General features: G+C 34.1%; 1 protein-coding gene across 3 annotated transcripts in view; it reads right to left on the bottom strand.

The window, feature by feature from the left end:
* Positions 1-22,219, bottom strand: part of MBD5 (methyl-CpG binding domain protein 5) — a 321,328-nt gene that overhangs the window by 185,835 nt on the left and 113,274 nt on the right. For all 3 annotated transcript variants that reach the window (XM_087819864.1, XM_087819863.1, XM_087819862.1), the window contains exon 2: positions 9,298-9,391. The gene's annotated coding sequence lies outside the window, so the exon portion shown is untranslated. The remainder of the gene's footprint in view (positions 1-9,297; positions 9,392-22,219) is intronic.

Genomic DNA, 22,219 nt, shown 5'->3' on the forward strand with positions numbered 1-22,219 from the left:
TCTTTTGTGTTCTGTATGTAATGTGTCTTTTTTCTGTTTTTTTATGAGTTTTCTCTTTAATCATTGTTTTTCAGATATGATGTGTCTTGGTGTAGTTTTCTTTCCTGTTTAGAGTTATTTGAGCTTCTTGGATTTCTGAGTTTATATTTTTGATTAAATGTGAACAAATTTTGGCCATCATTTCTGCAAATATTTCCTCTTTCTGGAACAACAATTACACATTTTTTACAACATACGATACCACAACAGTGATGTGCAGTTCAATTTTCTTAAATATATTTTACTGGTTTCAGAGCGAGGAAAGGAGAGAAACATCAATGATGAGGGAGAGTCACTGATCGGATGCCTCCTGCACACCCTCTGCTGGGGATCAAGCCCGAAACCTGGGCATATGCCCTGACCGGGAATTGAACCTCAATCTCCTGGATCATAGGTTGATGTTCAACTGCTGAGCCATGCTGGCCTGGCTCAATTTTTTTTTTTTTTTTAGTTGTCTTACTCTGTGCTTCAGTTTGGATAATTTCTTTAAGTCCAAACCTTTTTACTGTACTGTCTAATGCATTGCTAAACACATCTAGTTAATATTTCATTTCAGATGTGTGAATTTCTAGAGCTAAACAATATATAGTTTATGACTTGCTTCAATATCTTAATGTTTTTCTTTAAGTCCTTCAATATGTACACAATTTGCTTTAAAGTTTTTCCCAAATTAATCAGTCATTTTTTGGTCTATTCCTATTAACTGTCTTTTTATGGTTTGGGAGGTCACATGTTCCTAACACTATTATGGTTTCATGAAGTATCTGGATTTAGTTACGTTCCTATCTGGCTGTGTGTGTCTATTCTAAATTTGGATAAGAATTCATAGGAAAAATAGGGTGATTAACTTTTCCAAACCTCAACAGCAAAATAATCTTCTATTTAATAATCACAAGTCTCTCTCTCTCTTTTTTAATCCTCACCTGAGGATATGTTTTTATTGATTTTTAGAGAGTAAGAGGGAAAGAGAGAGAGAGAGAGAGAGATCAATTGGTTGCCTCTTGTACATGCCCCGAAACCTAGGCATGTGACCAGGAATCGAACCTGCAGCCTTTTGGTGTATGGGAGGGCGCTCCAACCAACTGAGCCACCTGGCCAGGGCACAAATCTCTATTTTAATTTGAGCCCCTTTTCTTCATCACTATATTGGTTTTTCTTTACTCTTTTGAGGGCAATTTGATTTTGGTAATATTCAGAGCCGTGTAAAGTATTTCCTTCATGATATTATAAGCTATCCCCTTGTAGACAAACTAGATGAAAGAATGTGACTGTTTTCATTTTGTTTCCTTCTACTTTATCCTCTGTGACTTTTTCTGCTGTGCTTACACTACTAAGCTGAAACTAGACCAATGATCTAACTGCCTGCTCCAATCATCTTTTTCATTCCTATGTGCCGTATGTATGGGGATACATGGATACATGAGCAAGTTGGCAGAGTACCTCCTTCATAAGGATATTATAGTTGGAGACAGGGAAGTAAAATAATTAGTCTGTAAAGTACTTTAATTGAGTTATACAAATAATGCTAAATATCTACATGTAGTGACTATCTATGCAATCCCAGAAATGTCAAGTAAGCCTTGAAAAAAATAGTATCATCACTGTGATGTCCACTATTCCTTACATCTTTAAGAGAAAAATGTCTGACCTTCCAGATGAATTAGTTTCTTTATTTTGATAAGGCAATAAAATTATATAAACCAACACTTTTTGCTTTTTTCCCTTGATTTCAAACTTTCAGACAAAACTAAAGTGAACAAACAGAGAAGAAAAATACAAATAAATGCTTGGTACATTCAACTCCCCACACTTCAGTTTACTGCTAATGCTTCATTAAAATATTTTTCTGTTTGTTCACTAATTTAGAGTACAAAAGCAATACATGCTTATTGTAGAAATTTTGGAAAGTACAAAAAAGGAGAGCAAAAATAAATTCACCCATTATGTTATAGTAAAATGTAATCTCTATTACATTTTGTTGCATGTGTATATAGATATTCAATTTTAAAAAATGAATAGTGTATTATCTCTAAATAGTTTATTCTATGAATATGTATTTATTTAATGAACTCCTGTTGTAGAACAATTAAGTTGTTTTCAAATATCATGATAAAATAATTCTTCATAACACACTTAGAAGAAATTGACAGAAATGTGATCTCTGGGTCAAAGGACACACACAGATGTAAAGCTTTGGTTAGAGTTTCTTCCAGAAAGGAAATACCAAGATGTTGTACTAGGCAAACTGATGGGTCCCTCCTCCTCCAAGGATCAACTCCAATAGGAACTATGGAGAGATAAAACCAAGAAATAAGAAAACTCAAAAAACTCCTAGGGAAGGCCGGGTGGCAAAGAGGACTATTTGAACCGGTAAGTGTTGCTGGGCCTTGGAACCTGGGGCTCTAAGGCTGGGGCAATCTTTTAGGCTGTGGGAGAACAAAAGAGAAACTGAACTCTTATGAGTTCTGCTTTTAATTCTTTCCTGTCATTGCCTTGAGATAAAAACTGACTGTAGCGACATCTGCAGGGACTCAGACAACTCTACAAATGCCCTCAGAAGTAAACAGAGTACTTGAAAGAGCTGAGAAAAACAAGTGGGAACTAACTAACTTTGTGCAATCGCTTTTCTACCAAGTCACCAGCTGTGGATGCTGCTTTTCCTTGGCAGGATGAGAAGAAGGAGATGGTAAAGCACACGCTTGAGGTATCATTATGTTAACTTGATTAATTATTAACTGTGATTTCTCAGGTGAACTTGGGCTTTTCTACCTAGCATTCTTCCTGTCTGAGAATGACATGAACTGGGTGCTAGCCTCTCCCCATATGTAATGTCAAACAGAGTAGCCAATATACCAGTCAAAATATGAAGACATTTTAAAGAGCATAACTATTTCCAAAGAAAAATAACACACTGACATTCAGATTCTAAGAAAAGTGGAAATGTTAGATCTGATGACCCAAGAGTTTAAAATCAGCCTAATAAACATATTGAAAGAGATAAGGAGCAAAGCAACACCTAATAAAAACAGGAAAACAAAGAAGTGAGCAGAAAAATAGGTATGAAAAATCTAATACTTGAAACATAGAGATTAGATAATTAGTAAAATTAAAATAAGGAATAAATTAATGAATTTGAAGGCTAGATTGAGGAAATCTTCAGGACTAATCATAGGACAAAAAAAAAATATATAGATATAAAAGAAAGGCTAATGGACTGTCAGTGCTAACATCTGAATAACAAGGACGCAGAGAAAACATAAAGAATGTTTTTTTAAAAAATGATGGAGATAACAAAACAAAAGGACCATGGATTTTCTAAGTATTGAAACTTAAAACCTAGTTTTATATACAGCTGTGCAGTCTTTTAATTATGAGGATATGATAATATATATTTTCAAACATCCAAGGTCAGAAAACTGTTGTTGAAGAAATACTCAAATAAAGAGAAACAAATCCAGAAAATATTTATACGATGTATAAAATAATGCTGATCAAATACCTTGGTAAAGTTTGTTGTCGTTAAAAATATCTAACAGCAAAGAAAAAGAATATTTGACTACCATAGTTTAGAATTTAAAGTAGATAACAGCAACATGATGGGGCTGGGGAAGGTGAGGGAGATAAAGGGATGTCATAGTATACAAGAATATTTTTAGAGGAGATATAAATATCACATTCTTTTAAAAGTAAGAAAGGATTAAAAAAATAAAGATACACTGTCAATGTGTGTGAGATAAACTTTATTAATATGATAAAAGCATATTTAAATGTATTAAAAGTTACAGTAAGACAGGGTAGAAAAAATCACTCAATCAGAGAACCAAAAAGAAAAAACAATTAAAAAACACGACAGTTTAAGGGAGCTGTGGGACAACATGAATGGTAACAATATTTGCATCACAGGAATGCCAGAGGAGGCTGAAAGTAAGCAAGGGTTAGAGAACCTGTTTGAAGAAATAATAGCAGAAAACTTCCCTAACCTGGTCAAGAAAAAAGTCACACAAGTTTAGGAGGCACAGAGAGTCTCAAGCAAGAAGAACCCAAAAAGGTCCAAGTCCAGATACATCATGATTAAAATGCCAAAAATTCAAGACAAAATGAGAATCTTAAAGGCAGCAAGAAAAAAGTGATCCGTTACCTACAAAGACGCTCCCATAAGGCTGTCAACTGCTTTCTCATCAGAAACTTTACAGGCCAGAAGGGAATGGCATGAAGTATTCAAGGTAATGCAAAACAAGGATCTGAAACCAAGAATACTCTATCCAGCAACGCTATCATTCAAAAATACGTGGTGAAATAAAGAGCTTCCCAGACAAAAAAAAAAACCTAAAAGAGTTTACCACCACCAAATCAGCATTGCAAGAAATGTTAAAAGGGACTGCTGTAATACGAAGTTGAAATAGAATGAGAAACATAGGCATAAAGAATTAAAACGGCAATAGGTAAGTACCTATCAATGATAACCTTAAATTTAAATGGATTAAATACTCCAATCAAAGAACATAGGGTAGCTGAATGGATAAGAAAACATGATCCAAATATATGCTGTCTACAAGAGACCCACCTCAGAACAAAAGACTCACACAGACTAAAACAACAGCAATAACGAAAACTTCTGAAGGACTTTGAAGGAGAGATTGAAAGCAATAGTGTCATAGTAGGGGACTTTAACATCCCACTGACTTTACTGGATAGGTCTTCCAGACAAAAAATCAACAAGGAACAGTGACTCTAAATGACACACTAATCAGATGGATTTAATCGACATTTACAGAACATTTCACCCCAAAGCTGCAGAATATGCATTCTCCTCAATTGCACATAGGACATTCTCAAAGATAAACCATGTGGTATGTTAGGACACAAAACAAGTCTACAAGTTCAAGAGGACTGAAATCATATCAAGCATCTTCGCAGACATTTACACCATGGAGTACTATACAGCTGTAAAAATAAAGGATCCCTTACCCTTTGAGACAGCATGGTGGGACGTGGAGAGTATTATGCCAAATGAAATAAGCCAGTCAGAGAAAGACAAGTATCACATAATCTTACTCATATGTGGAATCTAATAAACAAAATAACCCATGAACAAAACAGATCCAGAGACAGAAGCATGGAGCAGATTGACAAATCTCAGAGGGAAGGCAAGGGTGGGTGGAGAGAGATTAACCTAAGAACTTACATGCATATATGCATAACCCATGGACATAGACAAGTGTGGTGAAGACCTGGGGGAAGGGGTGCAGGGGGGAGGGGATGAATGGGGGAAAAGGAGGACATCTGTAATACTTTCAACAATAAAGATAAAATTTAAAAAAAATTACAGTAACTAATACGTTCATTGACAACTTTTTTGTTAGTGGTTCGATGAACTTTCACTTTTTGCTAGGTGGAGATACCTTTAATTATTTTTCTGATAATACATGGTTACTATAAAGTTTCAAATCTGGAGGTAAAGTGAAAATCTTCCAGAGTTAACTACAATTTGTTATATACTGTAAAGGACATTAAAACAGATGATTGCCTATTTTCCCCCCAAACATTTATCTTCTCTGAACATAATACCTTACTTATTCCTTTGTCAAAATATTTACCTTTTATATAATCTTGACATATATAACCAGAAGTATGGTAACAGTTTTAAGAGACTTAAGTAAATCACTTCATGGCATTACTAATCAATGTTTCTGGTTATACAAAAGTAGAAAACTGTTGGGAGTACAGGATTAATTTAGGTATCTGGCAGTGGAAGTTTAAGTGAAGCAAGATTGGGCAGATCAGAGCCCCCTGGTCAGGGTTAGGACACTGAATCCCTGGTCAGTTCAAAAGCAGAGGGAGAGTCGCCATTACATGGTTAAGTTGGATGTGGACACCAAGATTATGTAGATATTTCCTGACTCAAAGGAAACTGGGTCTGGGTTATACTTGCAGATGGGGAGACCATCAGGTATCATCAGTACCCATGGGGAGGGAACTGAAAGAAGCTGAGGGAAAAAACTTGGATAGACCAAAGAACATTAAATAGCTTTCTAAGAAATCTCTCAAAAATCCTCAGAACTAGATAGTTTTACATGAGTTTTTAACACACATTTAAGAAACAATAAATTCATACATTATAAAATTGTTCCAGAAAATAGAAAAATAGTAAAATCTGCCCATCTCATTTTATAAGGCTAGTGCAAAACCAGAAACCACTGAGAGAAACCAGATGAGAGAAATTAAGAAAATTAGCCCGGCTGGCATGGCTCAGTGGCTGAGTGTTGACACAGGTACCAGTTGGTCACTGTTCGATTCACGGTCAGGGCATATGCCCAAGTTGCGGGCTCGATCCTCAATGTGGGGCATGCAAGAGGCATCCAATCAGTGACTCTCTCATCATTGATGTTTCTATCTCTCTCTCTCTCTCCTTTCCTCTCTGAAATCAATGTATAAAAAGCATTTTGGGGGGTTCAATAGGTATTTATAATAAGAATACACAGCAAGCTAGAAATAGAAGAATCTTTCTTAACTTGTTAAACATATATTAAAAACCTTCAGCAAACATTATACTTATGTGAGAAACTAGATGCATCCTCATTAAGACTGAACGTAAGATAAAGATGCCCCATCACTACAACTGTTAAACACAGTTCCAAAGAAATTGACCAAAGACATTGGAAAAAGAAGTAAAAGTATCCAGATAGAAAGGATAGAAATAGAACTGTGATTATTTATAATCAATATATGATCATCTACCTAGAAAAAAGAACAGCCTATTAAGAATAAGAGTTCAATAACATTGCTAGGACCAAGATCAAGTTGCAAAACATCAGTGGCATTTCTGTATACTAGCAACATACATCAATAAAATATTTTAATTGAATATTTAAAATATTAATGTCTACTGAAAGAACATCATGCACAAAATAAAAAGATTGAAAGAATGAAAACAGATATTTTTTAATATCTAAAACTGATAGGAAATGAATATCTGAAATATACAACAAACTCTTTAAAAACATTAATCAAGAGATAGGAACAAATATGAAAAATAGCGTTAAGAAGCAGTTTCAGAAGTGGGGAGGCAAAAAGCCAACAGGAATATAAGAAGATATTCAAATTCATTAGTAGTAAGAGAAATTCAAATTAAAACACTGAGCTATAGAGTTATACACATTAGACTGAAAATATTAGAAAGCCAGATAATGCAGAGGTGGGCAGCAATGAGGGGTTACTGCTGGTCAAAGCGTGGACCAAAGTATGGTACAGTATTTATTTGGTAGAGCATCTGGCAGGACTTGGTCAAATTAAGTATAAACATATATCCTATTATCCAGCACTTCAGATCCTGGGTATACATCCCAAAGAAATCCTAACGAAGTTCCATAAAAGGACAAGTGCGAGGATGTTCAACAAGGTATTGTTTGTTGTGACAGGAAATTTGGAAGCAATCAGAGTGGCAATCATTGGTAAATATGGATAGTTAACACACAGTAGCTACAAATCACAGAATACTATGCAGCAATTAAAAGCAATGTAAAGATAACAACAGACATAAATAATAAAAACTAAGGTTAAGTAAAATGAAATAGTAAGAAACAGAATGAGATACAGAGCACAATACCATTTAAGCATATTAAAATTTCATGTACACGAGTGGGGAAGGGGGCAGGATAGAGACATAGTTAGGACAAGCTCAACCATGAGGTCACTGCTGAAGGTAAAGATGGGCACATGGGGGTTCAAAATATTATTCTCCCTTTTCTTTTTTATTAAAAAATTTCCACTTAAAATATTTAAAAATACATGTATATAAAACAATACTCATACTACGAAAATACATAACAAAAGAGAACAGTGCAGTAGATATTATTTTAGACCATCATATGAGAATGGTTTCCTATAGGATGAAATCAGGAGCATGGGAGTGGAAATGATAATATATAAATATATAAAATAAGTGCTTTGCATAGACCGTGATGACAGTGTGCCAAGGACTGAGTGTGATTTACTCTGTTCCCTATGCAAAAAAAAAAAAAAAAAAGATTCCTCTTTCTTTTTCTTAATCAGAAGGCTCCATTTTAAACACTGGAGAAGAAGAAGCTATAAAAATAACTGTCTAATTATTATAATTCAGGAAACAATTGAATAGCTGTTCCAAGTAACCAACTCACCATATATAACTGTACAAATGAATTAAAAATAAGTAATATTTATATCATTTATATTTTCAAGAGAAGTCATTTCTGACAATAGTCATCACAGAAAACTAGCAAAACCACTAAGCTGCTAACTACAAATTAAGGAGAAAAAATAGATTCTAAGTACTTGCATTCCAAAAGAAGAAAGAAACTTAGAACAAAGGAAAAAAAATTCCTCTACCAAAGGCTATAAACTGTTTTATTTGGCTCACACAGTGACAAAAGTGGATTCTTTCCCCGCAAATTTTACGCTGATACTGAAAAATTAGGACTTTTCAAAATCTGTATTCTGCATTCTTTTGGGGAAAAAAATCATAACATATGATTTTACTGGTCTCTTACTTCTACTTAGAAAGAATTCTAGAGCTGAACAAAGGTGCCCCATTTACAGGTCACATACTCTCCAAGGTTCCACTGTACCCACCTGACATACAACATTATATTTTGTACCCCTCATATCTCACTCAAAATTTTACCAAAATGTATTCAGAAATTTGCTCAGTAATGTAAGCATGTAATCACTGGAGGCATGAACAGAACATGCTAAGTGAAAGGATATGGTAGGTCAAGACAAATCTTTGGGGCCTCAAGAAATAGTGAAAAGAGGTTTGGTATTCACAGGTAATCCTGTAAGTATCTGAAACTATGACAAGGTTTTTGGAGCTGTCAAAGAACAAGTTCTTAACGTCGTTAAAGAACAGATTAATGAATACATGACACAGAACGTGAAGTGAATAGTAGTTTTGTTTAATTATTCTTTCAAGTTAAACTCTACAGACTGAGTTGTGCTCACATAGTTGATGGAAGCTACTTCTCCATTCTTCTTAATTGATTTGCTCTCTTCCATTATAATATATCAATTTTATTAGCTGCCTGGGGTAAATAAAATCTGATACTTCCTGTCAAGATGGTGTGAGTGCATAAAAATTTGTGTCTGAATATGAATAAATGTGGTTGTAAGTTCGCTTAGACAGGGCCAGTAATAAAAAGTAAGCAAGTTTAGCAAGTCAAATTACAATCTAGCAACCTTAACCATTTAAATGAGATTATTTATGAAGGTACAGTTATTACTTACCTTGAGTGTCTATCTTTTAAAGATGTTGTCTGTAAACCATATAACCTTCAATATCTACTGCCCACACGCAGAAACTGATATTCTCAATAAGCATCTAAAAGAGAAACATAAGAGAATACCATAAATTTGAGGTTATAAATATGGTCTCATTTATTTTAAATGTAAAAGCAGATCTTGAAATTATTCTTTATGACTTTCTTTATTAAGTTTGTACAAAGGGAGGTACGTATCAAAGGGTATGTTTTATGTAAATAAACTGTAATAATGATGAGATTTTCACATTAGAAGAACCAGAAAGTTCTATGGAACATATATTGTAATCCATGTCATTAAGTTGAGCACTTTGTATAATGCTAATTTTATTTGCCTGCCTAGTTCCTATATGCTTTTTTAATGCACATAGCCACACTCCAGAAAATATTTTCCCTGTTCAAAATAGATAATTAAAAAGAATTCTTTAAAAAAAATATATATATATCTTTCTCAATTTCAGAGAGAGGAAGGGAGAGGGAGAGAGAGAGAGGGAAACATCAATGATGAAAGTCATTGACAGGCTGCAGCCCGCAACCCGGGCATGTGCTCTGATGGGGAATCGAACCCTGGTCTCCTGGATCCTATAGGGGTCGATGCTCAACTGCTGAGCCATGCCCAGCTGGGCTAAAAATAATTCTTGATTACATCTGAGTTGCTTATAAATGCCAAAATCATAAAAATCAACTAATTAAATATATCTGTTCCCATGAAAAGGCAAAAATTCTATTTCCCTTATCAATTAAACTGCCCAATCAGTACTTTATACCAACCTAGTGAAGCTTAGCAGAGAACTTTAAAGAGAAATTGCCTATAAAAGAGAATTGAAATTACCCGGAGTAAAATGTTGCTGAGAAAAAGTGATTCTAATTTTCTTTGATTTTTTAAATGAGTCAGAGAAAAGCAGTTAGGCAAAACAGGATTTAGATGCTACAGTGCCACACCTTTAACATGTGGTTGGGAGCACTATGGATTCCCAAGCCAAATATCAATAATTTTTGGATTAGCAACATCACTTGTCTTTTTGGTCATTTGTGTAGATCCCTGTTTCTCAGTTGCAGCTGCACATTAAAAACACTTGGAACTCTTTAAAATATAAGACTGACAGCCTATTCCTTATTTTTATTTAATTGGTATGATGTGGGACAGGGGCCCAGGTATTTAAAAAATGCATTAAGGAAGTATATTTGTTCTTCAGGTAAAGAAATAATCACACTGCAACTATTTGCCTTAGTTTCTATAGATTAACTAATGAGACACTAACTACAAAAAACACACATAAAAACAACAACACCCACAACAATAATGTCTACAGAGGTCTATGAAAACTACTGAGATACTTGCTAATCTGACTACTAAATATTTAAAATGACTTCAATGCTTCATCACACACACACACCCCTATCTCAACAACTATGTAATATTTTAGATTATATGGATCCAAGCATGACATAAATGGTAGTTGCAGTGAATCCCAAACTATAAAGCACTTAAGGACCAAAGGTACTACTTTAAAATGTAAATTTCCAAGTAACATGCCCAGATATTCTGATTCCGAAGAACTACGCTAAAGCCATGGAGTCTCTATTTTTAAAGACATGTCTGATGATTATAAATGCAAAGGTCTACAGTCCCTGTAAAGTAGTACTCTAAGTACTTATGAACAGTGACTACTAATTGATCTTATTAGCATTTATAAAAATACCTTTTGTTTTATTCTAAGATTACATTTCTAATATTAAAAGATAATCCTGAGACCCACTAGGTAAAGTAAAAAATACTTTAAATATAGAGTAAATAAAACTTCAGCAATAAATCAATGTAGATAAGCTAAAATGTTTACGGATTATATGTTTTGTAAGCTTTGGTATCCTAAGTAAATTGTGCAGGTAATCAATAAAATACTTGTGACAAAAAACACCTCATGACCCAAATCTAGGTTATATTCCAAAATGAAAATTTAACCTAGAACCTCATATATAACTAGAAACATGCCTTCAATATCTCATTTAAAAAATTTTTGTCCCTAACTTAATGGGGTTCCCAGCATCATTTTCTCTGTTTAGATACAAAGCCAACATTTTTTAAAAGAAAACGTGTCAAATCATTTCCCTCAAGAGCACACAGGCACTACCATAACTTAGTAAAAATAATATTAAATCGGCTGTTAGCATTTTAGTTTTGAAAATTCTTATAAACACGTCCAGAAATACTTCACAATAAAAATACTATATTCCTAGACACATACTCTTTAGATTCTTTCTGAAAAAGAAAAGTCTAATAATCAGAGGTAAATATCTGAGTCTCTGTTATATATAATAAGGATGGTGATCTCAGTAACTACTTAACCTTTAAAGACTATACTTATTTTCTTTCACCTATGTAGTTTATGCTGCTAAAGATTTCAGATTTTTCCATTAAGTTAACATCAATCTTCAGTTTATGACTATAGTTAATTTTCCCCCCGTCCTAGTGCTGCTTAATAGCTGGTAAACAGTCATGGACTTCCCAAATGTCTCCATAAACAAGGAGCTATTCCACTTCCAAAATCTATAGGATGGGCTGCACATCTGCCTCTGTGGTTTGCAGTTTTGAAATGAAGTCCCAATATCCTTTGGCAAGACTCTTGATCTAGTACTATCTGATCCCAGCTGCCTTTTGCTCTTTATCTCTTACCTCTCGGTCAACCAAAACTTGGCTGAAACACTAGTTCCTTGAAGGAAGTTTCCATCAATTTGACACTAAAAGCTCCCTTTCTCTTCTGATTTCCTACACTAATTATTGCAAATTACTTAGCTAATTAATCAGGTACTCACTTATGGTCCTTTATTTCTATCTTTTGTTATTTAGGATTTGGCATGTCTGTTTTTATTCCCTCAAGTAGATTGTAATTTTCCAGCAAGTACTAGACTAAAGCATTTAATAAATATGTTATGATTTTATTTGTTGGTCTTCCTAGTAATTGAGTATAGTATTTTACAATGACTGGGCGAGGAACTTAGCTTTTCTCTTTATTATACTCTATTACTATGAATGGTTTAAAAATTGTAATCTCCTGCTGCTGCATGAACTTTCTCATCTTTTCTAGAACGACCGCAGCTAACTCTTTTAATGTCTCATAATCCAAGTAGTTTGGGTGAGCTGAGAGTAACAGCATATTAATTACCGCTATTAATAACCACAGAATTAATAAGAATGAACATTTTTTTCAATAAATTGGGCTGTCTTAATATACTTAACACAGAAGTCATACGGAATATGGTTTAGTATTTCCTTAGGAAAACTACATCTTTTAATAAGAACCAGTAGCTCTAAATCACACAATACTCCACATCACAAAATAATTCAATCTATGTATACAATTAAAAAATACAAACTTCTAGATAATAGACACGCTAAGTATCTCCAACATTTGTCATATTAAGTTGCTAAGACTTCCTCCTTGTTTTTAAATACACTAATAAGAACATTTATTGATTGCTAAGTTCTAAGCAGCATTAATTACTTTCATGTCACAACAATCCTAAGAAGTGTTATTTTCATCTACCTTTTATAGATAAGGAAATTGAGGGTCACAGAGGTTAACTTGCCCAAGGTTTTACAGCTAATAACTGGCAGACTTGGGTTTCAAACTCATGCAGTCTACAATTGACTATAGTAATTCTTGAAGGCCTCATCCAATAAACTAAAATCTCCAGTAGCTCTGGAAGCCTAACCTAACATATCTTCACATAAATGTCTTCCTTACACCCTCCACCCTTTTGTAAGGTTTATCAGGTTTCCCACTGAAAGGAGAATGCCAGGGTGGTCTGCTTTCAATTTTCTTCCTCACAAAAAGATGATTTCTAAGTCCTCATTTAGCTCTACATACTTTCTATTATTTGTGTACAGTTTACATAAGAAAATCTCTGTGAGACTAAAGGTTACCCCAAAAACCTCAGTCTTGTTTCTAAATATAAGCCTATTCTAATTAAGATCCTTTAAGTATGGTTCAATAGTGGGCTATAAAATTTATGGTCTTACCTCATTTTTTTCCAATTTTTAAAAAAGAAACTGCTTTCTTAAAATATTCCTGCACTCCAAATTTTAAAATATGGCAGTTTTTATAGGAAGAAAATATGCTTTCTACTTCCCTGAACTATGGGGTTTATATCCAAACCTAAACTTTTACAGGTGATTGCTTTTATAGCATTAGCAGTCTGAAATTTCATAGCCCTCAAGATCCCATTCATTCTGATCTGATAGGTGACTTTTAAAAAATATTCTAATTCACAGATTTTTATATATGGCTGAATGGAAACAGATCATAGTAAGAAATTATAGAATAAAACAAAACCCCATAAAGTATTTTATTTAAGCAGAAAACAAATATACAAAGAATTAAAAATATTTTTAGTCTTTGTTAGCTTTTTCAAACGTTCCAAATTTCTTCTGTATAATAAGAGCTCCAATTATAAAACCCATGGAAGATTTATTTTCTCAACTGTTTTTATCATAGAAAATAATCTTAACCTGAACACATTCAAGCCACTGATTAGTACCAGTTAGGACCATTATTAGGTTTATTCCAGATTACTCTTTTGGGGGACCCTGGATAACTTTTTTTTATGGTCGTAATGGATTTTTTTGGTAAACAGTATAACAGTCCCTCATTGCGTATGCCTAAGGCACTTTCAAATACAAACCACTGGTAATTCTACATCCTGTCCACCAAATTAAGCCTTGTCTTTAGCCCTCTTGGGACTTATCCAGATAATCTGGTTCAGTAAAAAACTATTTTTAAAGTCCAAAGCACCTGAAGTTCTCTCTATGAAAGTTGACAATAACCAAGCTATTCAAGGTATTAATAGTAAATGATATATTTTCATTAGAGAAACAAAAAGGAGCAAAATCCTTTCTTTCTCATTTTCTCCCCCACCCGCATTCTCTAAAAATGTGCATTTCATGTGGACTGGGTCTTTCTTCAGCTAGAATAAATAATCCATTTGGTTCTGATAAACCACTTTTTTTTTTTAATCCTCACCTGAGGATATTTTTTCCCCCATTGCTTTTCAGAGAGAGTGGAAGGGAGGGAGAAAGAGAGGGAGGAGGGGGGAGAGAGAGGGAGGGAGGGGGGGAGAGAGGAAGAGACATCGATGTGAGAGAGACACATCGGCTGGTTGCCTCCTGCTCGAGCCCGATCAGGGCTGGGGATCAAGCCTGCAATCGAGGTACATGTCCTTGACTGGAAATCGAACCTGAGAGCCTTCAGGCCGTGGGCCAACGCTCTAACCACTGAGCATAACTGGCCAGGGTTGATATACCACTTTAATTACATCTGTTATTTGGGGGAATACCAGTAAGTGATTTGGGGGGTACACTAATAAGCAAACACCTTCAGAGCTGACCTTTCTGAAAATGTATATGTTGTAGAGAAAAAACAGGACTGGAAGACTGAAATCATATGAATAGGAAGGTTTATGTGAAAATGTTTACATTCAATACAACCATTTTTTTAAAGGAAATCATTTCTATTTATTCTTCCATGCACTAGTACTTTTCAAGGACTTCTTCTGTGGCAGTGTATAGAATACACTGTACAACTATTTTATATAGCTTTATTATATTTTACAACGCTTTTTTACCTTTGGAAATGATAAACATATGAGCACCCTTCCTCTCTGCCTCCCTTCGAATTGCTGTAGAAGTTCATGACTAGGCTGATGTAGCTGCTTCTTCCTCACACCTCCTCAGGCTCTGCCTCTTGCCTTTCTGAGTCCGACTCAGCGGTCTCTTTCACATATCTAGCAGTACTCTCCTTCATCCTTTCTATGGTTTCCTTAAAAAATATTACTACCATTGCCATCATCTCCATTTTCTTTTCTATTACATCATATTCCTCTTTTTCTCTTTATCATCACCAACAGGAGTTGCCTAAATTTCCAGAATGCTAGAAATGAACTATTTGTCAATGCTAGAAAGTTCTGAGGAGGAAAAACAAGAGAAGAAAAGCGACTACTGCTGATTTTACTGATCAGGATTATGCTAAAAGTATAGATGGAATTAATGGACAAAAGAGGGGATTCAAAGGCGGCACTTCAACATCAGAAGGTATGCTTAAATTCCCTCTGAAACATGGTAACCTTGAAGGTCCCTTCCAACTCTATAATTCTATGACTCTAGATTAGGGAATCACAAGATATTTTATGAGCAAAGAAGAGAAGAATGCTTTAAAAAAAAGCATTCACAAGTCAAACACCAAACCTGTACCACTGTAATTTGGAGGCAGACAACAGAAATTCACAACCATTTAACAGGATATTAGTTTTTTAAAATTCTAAAGCAATGTGGCAGAAATAGGCATTAGTTGTACCTGCAATTTATTACACAATACATTTAACTAACTCCCAGGTTAAAACAAAAAAACACTTTAAATAGATGGTGGGCCAACATAAAGAATAAAACAACCTTGGGGACTGATGATGAAATCATGCCACCAAATTAAGTATTGCAAAAGAAATGGAATTTAGCCCAACAAAAAACGTTTCTGCTGTTGATGAACCAGAAAATAGGTTGGGGCAGGTAAGAAAGAGAAAGAGAGAGAGAGAGAGAGAGAGAGAGAGAGAGGGAGGGAGGGAGGGAGAGGGAGAGAGAGAACACTATTGTTGTTGTGCACAAAAATTAGGAGGCCTTAAAGAAGTTTCACGTATTTTGAAGTATTTTAATGGTGCTTTTTGGACATCTGACATATAAGACACTATCACTCCAAAGACAAAACACTATTATAAAGATAGGTTTCATGAAGCTATCATAAAGCTACTTCAATGCCTAAATAGAAATACAGGTCTGAAGTATAAACAATAATGCTTTATTTACATGGTAGTAACAAAGATAATAGGCCTAAAAGTGATTCCATTGTGAACAAATTACTAGGAGTTGTAGGAGCTTAAGCAGAAAATACTGAATCAGAACTCAGAAGAAGTCTTTTTAAAAGATGTCCTCTATATAAAAACAAAAGAAAATCATGTAACTTAAAAAATTAATAAGATATGGTAGACTCATTAATCAGTACTTGTTAATTCAGGCTAATTTTAGAGAAAACTAATTAGAAGGAAGTATATTTAAATTAACTTACAGAAAGTTTTAAAATAAATACAATTTTAAAGTATGTATATACAGACTAAAAACTCTCCTGTAGATGTTTTAAAAATAAAGTTTCAAAATGCAGCTACATATTAAAATCAGCATATAAACTGCTTATAGGCAAACATCAAATTTATGCTATAAAACTTAAAATGTTTGTAGTATGTAAACACCCTCCTTCCAATGTTTATGGCATTGATAATGTAAAGCATTATCTTTTTATACAATGGATATTTCATCCAAAGTGACTTTTCAAATGATCAAAAAAACAAAAAATAAAACAAACCCTCCAAAATGAAGAGTCCTCCTTAATGAAAATAAATCCTCAAGCATTATCCTAAGCGAACAGAAGAGATACAACTGGCAAAAAAGCAACAATAACTTGCATCTTGGAACAATATTAAAAAGTTGTAAAAGGGGAAAAAAATGGACAAAAAACAGTAAAGTTAACATTTCCTATGTAACTAAATTAAATTCTACCATAATTTCCAATAAAAACAAAAAGATATCAGGGAGAGTTGTTAGAACTCAATGCAAACAAGTGAAGAAATCCCCATATGTCAACGCATTGAAAGAATAAAGTGACAAGCAGAGAAAATGCAAATCAACACACAGAAGAAGAGGAATATCCTCCTTAGTGATGTCTGAAAAGGAGGTTAAGGTGACTAGTTATCAAAGCCGCCAGCATCTGAGGCAAACACAAGGCTCAGACTTTGTTGATTTTTGGTGCAGGCACTCATAATAGCAAAAGAAACCATATTATGCGAGGAATTCTGAGCCAGCAGTAATGTCTGATTTTATAATGTCGAGAAATAGCTATCTTTTACTGAAAGAGAACAATATTTCAAATCCTACCAAAAACAGCTCAATTCTATGCCAACCTGCCAAACAATGTAGTTTTGTTAGAGAAAATAACACACCAACATATGACTAAAATCCTGATAAACAGAAAAAGATACCTGTATTACCCAAATTACTACCAGGAGTAAACAAAGATGGGGGCATTATTGCCTTGGTGAAAGATAACAGATGAAAAAGTGAAATCTGAATATGAGCTTATTCGTTAAAAAGAGCTTCTGAGTAATTCTTGTTTATTAGAGATTTTTCAGGTTTAGAGGACTGTCCTGTTTTGTTTTTGAGGTTCACAAGAAATAAATGGAATATCATTTCAGATCTTTCAAAAGTAATAAATCAGAGCTATACATATAAAGTGTGAAGCATTTCCAGAAATTTGCTCCACCTTCTCCGTTCACAAAGAACTGAAATGACTATGCAGAAAAATAGCAGTATAGGATATTTTGCTCTATATGAGTCATATAAGTCTTAATACCACATCTCATATACAGATTCAAATGCTCCTTAATAATAAAATGTTAAATGGTCTCTATATTGCTGGCAATTATAATGCTGTGATTTTTCTGATGTTTCATCAGCACTGAGAATACAGATGCAGATACCACTGCAGATACAGATATAATAAAATGCACCTTATGTAACTATATACAATATAAATTTTAACTCAGTAAACTGCAAATCAGTATGTGGAAGTAAAACTCAGTATAGTGGGTTTATGATCAATAAAAATAAAAAATAAAATATTTAAAAATACCTGTTGATTGGATGGTTACAACAGAGAGCAAATGAAGCAAAACATAAAATGAAATACTCAGTTCTTTCATATAGAAAATAATAAAAACAAATTATCTCAAAGCAGTTAATATGTTGGCAATAGATGCCTCTCTATTGGATTGAACTAGGTAAAATTATTCTTTTTATTGTTCAAAGGAGACTAAATATTGATAATTACAAGCAGTTCAAACTAAAAGCATTATAGATTTAACATATTTCATTTAATTCCATGAAATAGTGCAATACAAATCAAAAAACAACGTATTCTATGCTTAAAATCTGTATTTCAAATAATATTTCTACCACACAGAAAAGGTGAAAGTGAAATAAATACTATCAGTGATTTCTGTTGCTCCCATATTATGAAATTAAGAGATTAAGTTTTTAGTAAATTTGAACATATATTACGTAGATTAGGTAAAACAGCATTATTTTATTCTTCTTGGATGTGCATAGAGAAGATGTAACAAGAGGAATGTTATAAATGACAGCAAATTTACATTTTGAAGAAATGCAAACCAACAAAGTCCTTTATGGTATTTACAACAAGTTAATTTTTTTGGCCAAAGAATGTGTGGTGTGAGTTTTTTCCACCAAATTATTACAAGTTCATAATTTTTAAAAAATGGTTGACTGCAAATAAAGGCAATCTATATACTTTGGAGTTATTTGAATCATAAAACATAAAAAGATTTGTAAACATAAAAACACTGAGAACAAATACATGGCAGTTTCTCAACTTGTACTATAAACAAAATTGGTCAAATTGAGCAAAAGGAAGAAAGTATACTGAATTTATATTGCATGTTGGTGGCTCAAGGAAATTCAGGCTGAGATAGATTAAACTTGAGATATAAAGTGGACTGTGGAAGGTCAAAGGCTTTAAATCCTGCAATCATTGGCTCTTCATCACAACTAAGGCTCCAGAGTTACCTTTTGTTTTCTTATTTACATAGCTATCATCGGCTTTTACGAAATGTTACTAAATGGGTGGGAAATGCAGCAGGAAGTCGGGGTCCTTGATGTGGGTTGATTTCTCCCTCTTCTTTCAGAGTATGCCTTTTTGAAGACAGTCTGTAACAGGCCTTAGGCCAACTGGTATTGGCCTGGGCTCCCAAAATGAATTCTCAACAGTGACCAAGCTCTTACCTGGCACTTGTCCCACAGATCAAGAGAATGGGCGTATTTGTTCCAGGGGGGTTAAGCTCAGCCACTAACTGACCCGTATCTTCTTCAGACTAGACCTAGGTCTTCTTTTTACTCTTGAGCCTCCTCTGAATGCTCTGTGACCATTTTTGGCTTCGAGGGATTGCTTTTTAAATTGTTTTTGGTGTGCTAAAATGGTTTCGGTCTGATGCTCAGTATTTTTAGATTGCTCTTAATATTTTCATTTGAGCATTTTACTATATTTACTTTTTATTATGTTTTTGCTATTTTATTTTTTTTTATTCTATATTTTTCCATCACCATTTATCTCTCCATACCCTCTTCCACCTCCTCACCCCACCCCAATCACCACACTGTTGTCTGTGTCCATGAGTTTTCTTTTTTTTTTGCCCACACCCTCCACACTCCCCAACTCCCTCTCCCACCAAAGCTGTCTGCCTGCTCTTTATCTATGAGTCTGTCTCTTTTGCTTGTTAGCTCAGTTTGTTCATTAAATTCCACCTATGAGTGAAATCATATGGTACCTGTCTTTCTCTGACAGGCTTATTTCACTAAGCATAATGTTCTCCAGGTCCACTATTTTTTTTTTTTTTTAAATATATATTTATTGAGATTTCAGAGAGAGGAAGGGAGAGGCAGAGAGAGAGATAGAAACGTCAATGATGAGAGAGTCATTGATCGAGCCCACAACCTGGGCATGTGCCCTGACCAGGAATGGAACCCAGATCACCTGGATCCTAGGTCAATGCTCAACCGCTGAGCCACGCCCGGCCGGGCCAGGTCCACTAATTTGAAAGAATACATGCACCCCTATGTTCACTGCAGCGTTACTTACAATAGCCAAGATTTGGAAGCAGCCCAAGTGTCCACCAGTAGATGAGTGGATAAAACAGCTATGGTACATTTATACAATAGAATACTACTTGGTTGTAAAAAGGAAGAAAATTTTACCCTTTACAACAGCATGGATGGACCTAGACATTTTACTTTTAGAATAAAGGTGGCTGTTAAGCATTTTATTTGTTTATTTGGTATATTGAGTGCTCTGAATACTAGTTTCTAGTGGCTTAGAATCTTATCACTTTACTATTTGTTTTCAATTCTTTAGTATTTTTAGGTATCCTTAAAAATTTATATTTGATCATTCTAAGGATATTAAGGTTTGTTTTAGTTTAAACTATAGTTCTCAGTACATTTTTTGTTAGAATTATATTCAATTTTTAAGGTAAAGTGCATTTTTTCCTAACTTCCAGTGTTAGGACTTTAGTATTTATATTGATTTTAGTATTTTAAAGTTATGGTTAGAATTTCAATAAAAGGTTGACCATATAAGATCCTTTTAATTACATACCTTTGTTAATTTTTACTAGGATTTGATGAGCTGTAATTCTAAGTTTTGGGGCACAAAAAAAGGAGAGGGATCTATAATACTAAATATTTTCAGTCCCAAACAAATTCAAATATATTACTTTTATATCTGTCCATTTACTCTAAAGGGGTTATTATAATAAAATGGGAAGGATTACCATCTTTGGGGTTTTTTAGGTAGCTCTCAGTGTGGTTTCCAAGGAAGCAGACCTTGAGTGAGGTGTACATAATTTATTTAGGAGGTTCAGAGTAACTGGCAGAACAGTGGAAAAGGTGATAAGGGAAGGGCAGGCAGATAATATAGGGTACATTAGTAAGCTAGCTATCAAAGAAGCCAGCTGAAACTTCACCCCATGGGAGATACTGGCAAGTGGTGCAAGATATATGTCTCAGAACTGTCTCTGCAAGGGCCAAGGAAGCTGAAACCTGTCAGTTACTGCTTAAGGTCTTCCCTCAGTGCTTCTAGCAGCTTGAAGATTGTCCTATGGCATAGATGAATTTTTTATATTTTTAAAAGACCAGTTTGCAATATAAAATTATACTATTAATAACTCTTAATAAAACATTCACTTTATGTACAGTATGACTAATTTCTTTTCATCTCAAATTTTAATAACAAGAATATTAGAAATTCACAGTTGGAAGGATGAGCCATCGCTCAGACCTTGTCTTCATTTTCAAGAAGAGAAAACAGAGCTAAAAGGTCGACTTGCCAAAAGTTACAGTCAGTGATAAAGGGACTAGGATCCAGATCTCATTTCCTCTCAGATGTCCTTTCACAAATAATTTCAAAATATTATTGACATAGTCTTTTTGCAACTTGTAGAGCTTTTCACTTGAGTGCCACAACATAATAGCTCCACATAAGCAATACTTGTAGCAAGTACCATGAACATTGCACCATCTCCCAATATGAACATGTTTCAAATCTGTACCTTTTTAAAAATTCATCTTTTTTCTAATAGCTGAGAAAAGATGCTTGTATATGGCTATCTATTAAGAAGAATGTCTTGACTATTCTTAACCATTCCATTAAAATGAAATACATCTGAATTACTGTAATTGTTTTTAAATTTACAACAAATCACCAGTCTCAAAGATAGAGCTATTTTCTAAAAGTAATGCTTTCTGAAATTAAGCAAATTGTGGAAAAGGAGGAAGTGCACATGACATATCTTTTAAAAAATAAGTCTAGCACACTAACCCAAATTTTTTCTTTATTTCCCCCTCTACTGTTTTTATTGACACTCCTCTCCAAAACTACATATTAAAATATGAGAAAGTATTTTTATAGCTGTTCATCAATATGTAGAAAAATTTTAAGCACCAATATAATATTACTTTATTAACAAGTCCTTTGGGTACAGTTTTTCGTGTGGACATGAAACAGTTTTAAGGAAGTTCCAGTCTTCAAAAATCTTGCTCAGAATGAAGGCTAACATGGAGATGACAAGTCTCCATAAACTAAGTCTAGATCCACCTGAGAGAAAAGCTCATTTGCAATAAGAAATACAGTGAGTATAGTTATATTTTCACAGATGTACAACTGTTTAATTATATTAAGAATAAAGTAGCTTTTGTGGGGAAACCATGACAAATTAATCCT

This window comes from Miniopterus natalensis, chromosome 8 (assembly GCF_054644295.1).
Source record: "Miniopterus natalensis isolate mMinNat1 chromosome 8, mMinNat1.hap1, whole genome shotgun sequence".
Taxonomy (NCBI): domain Eukaryota; kingdom Metazoa; phylum Chordata; class Mammalia; order Chiroptera; family Miniopteridae; genus Miniopterus; species Miniopterus natalensis.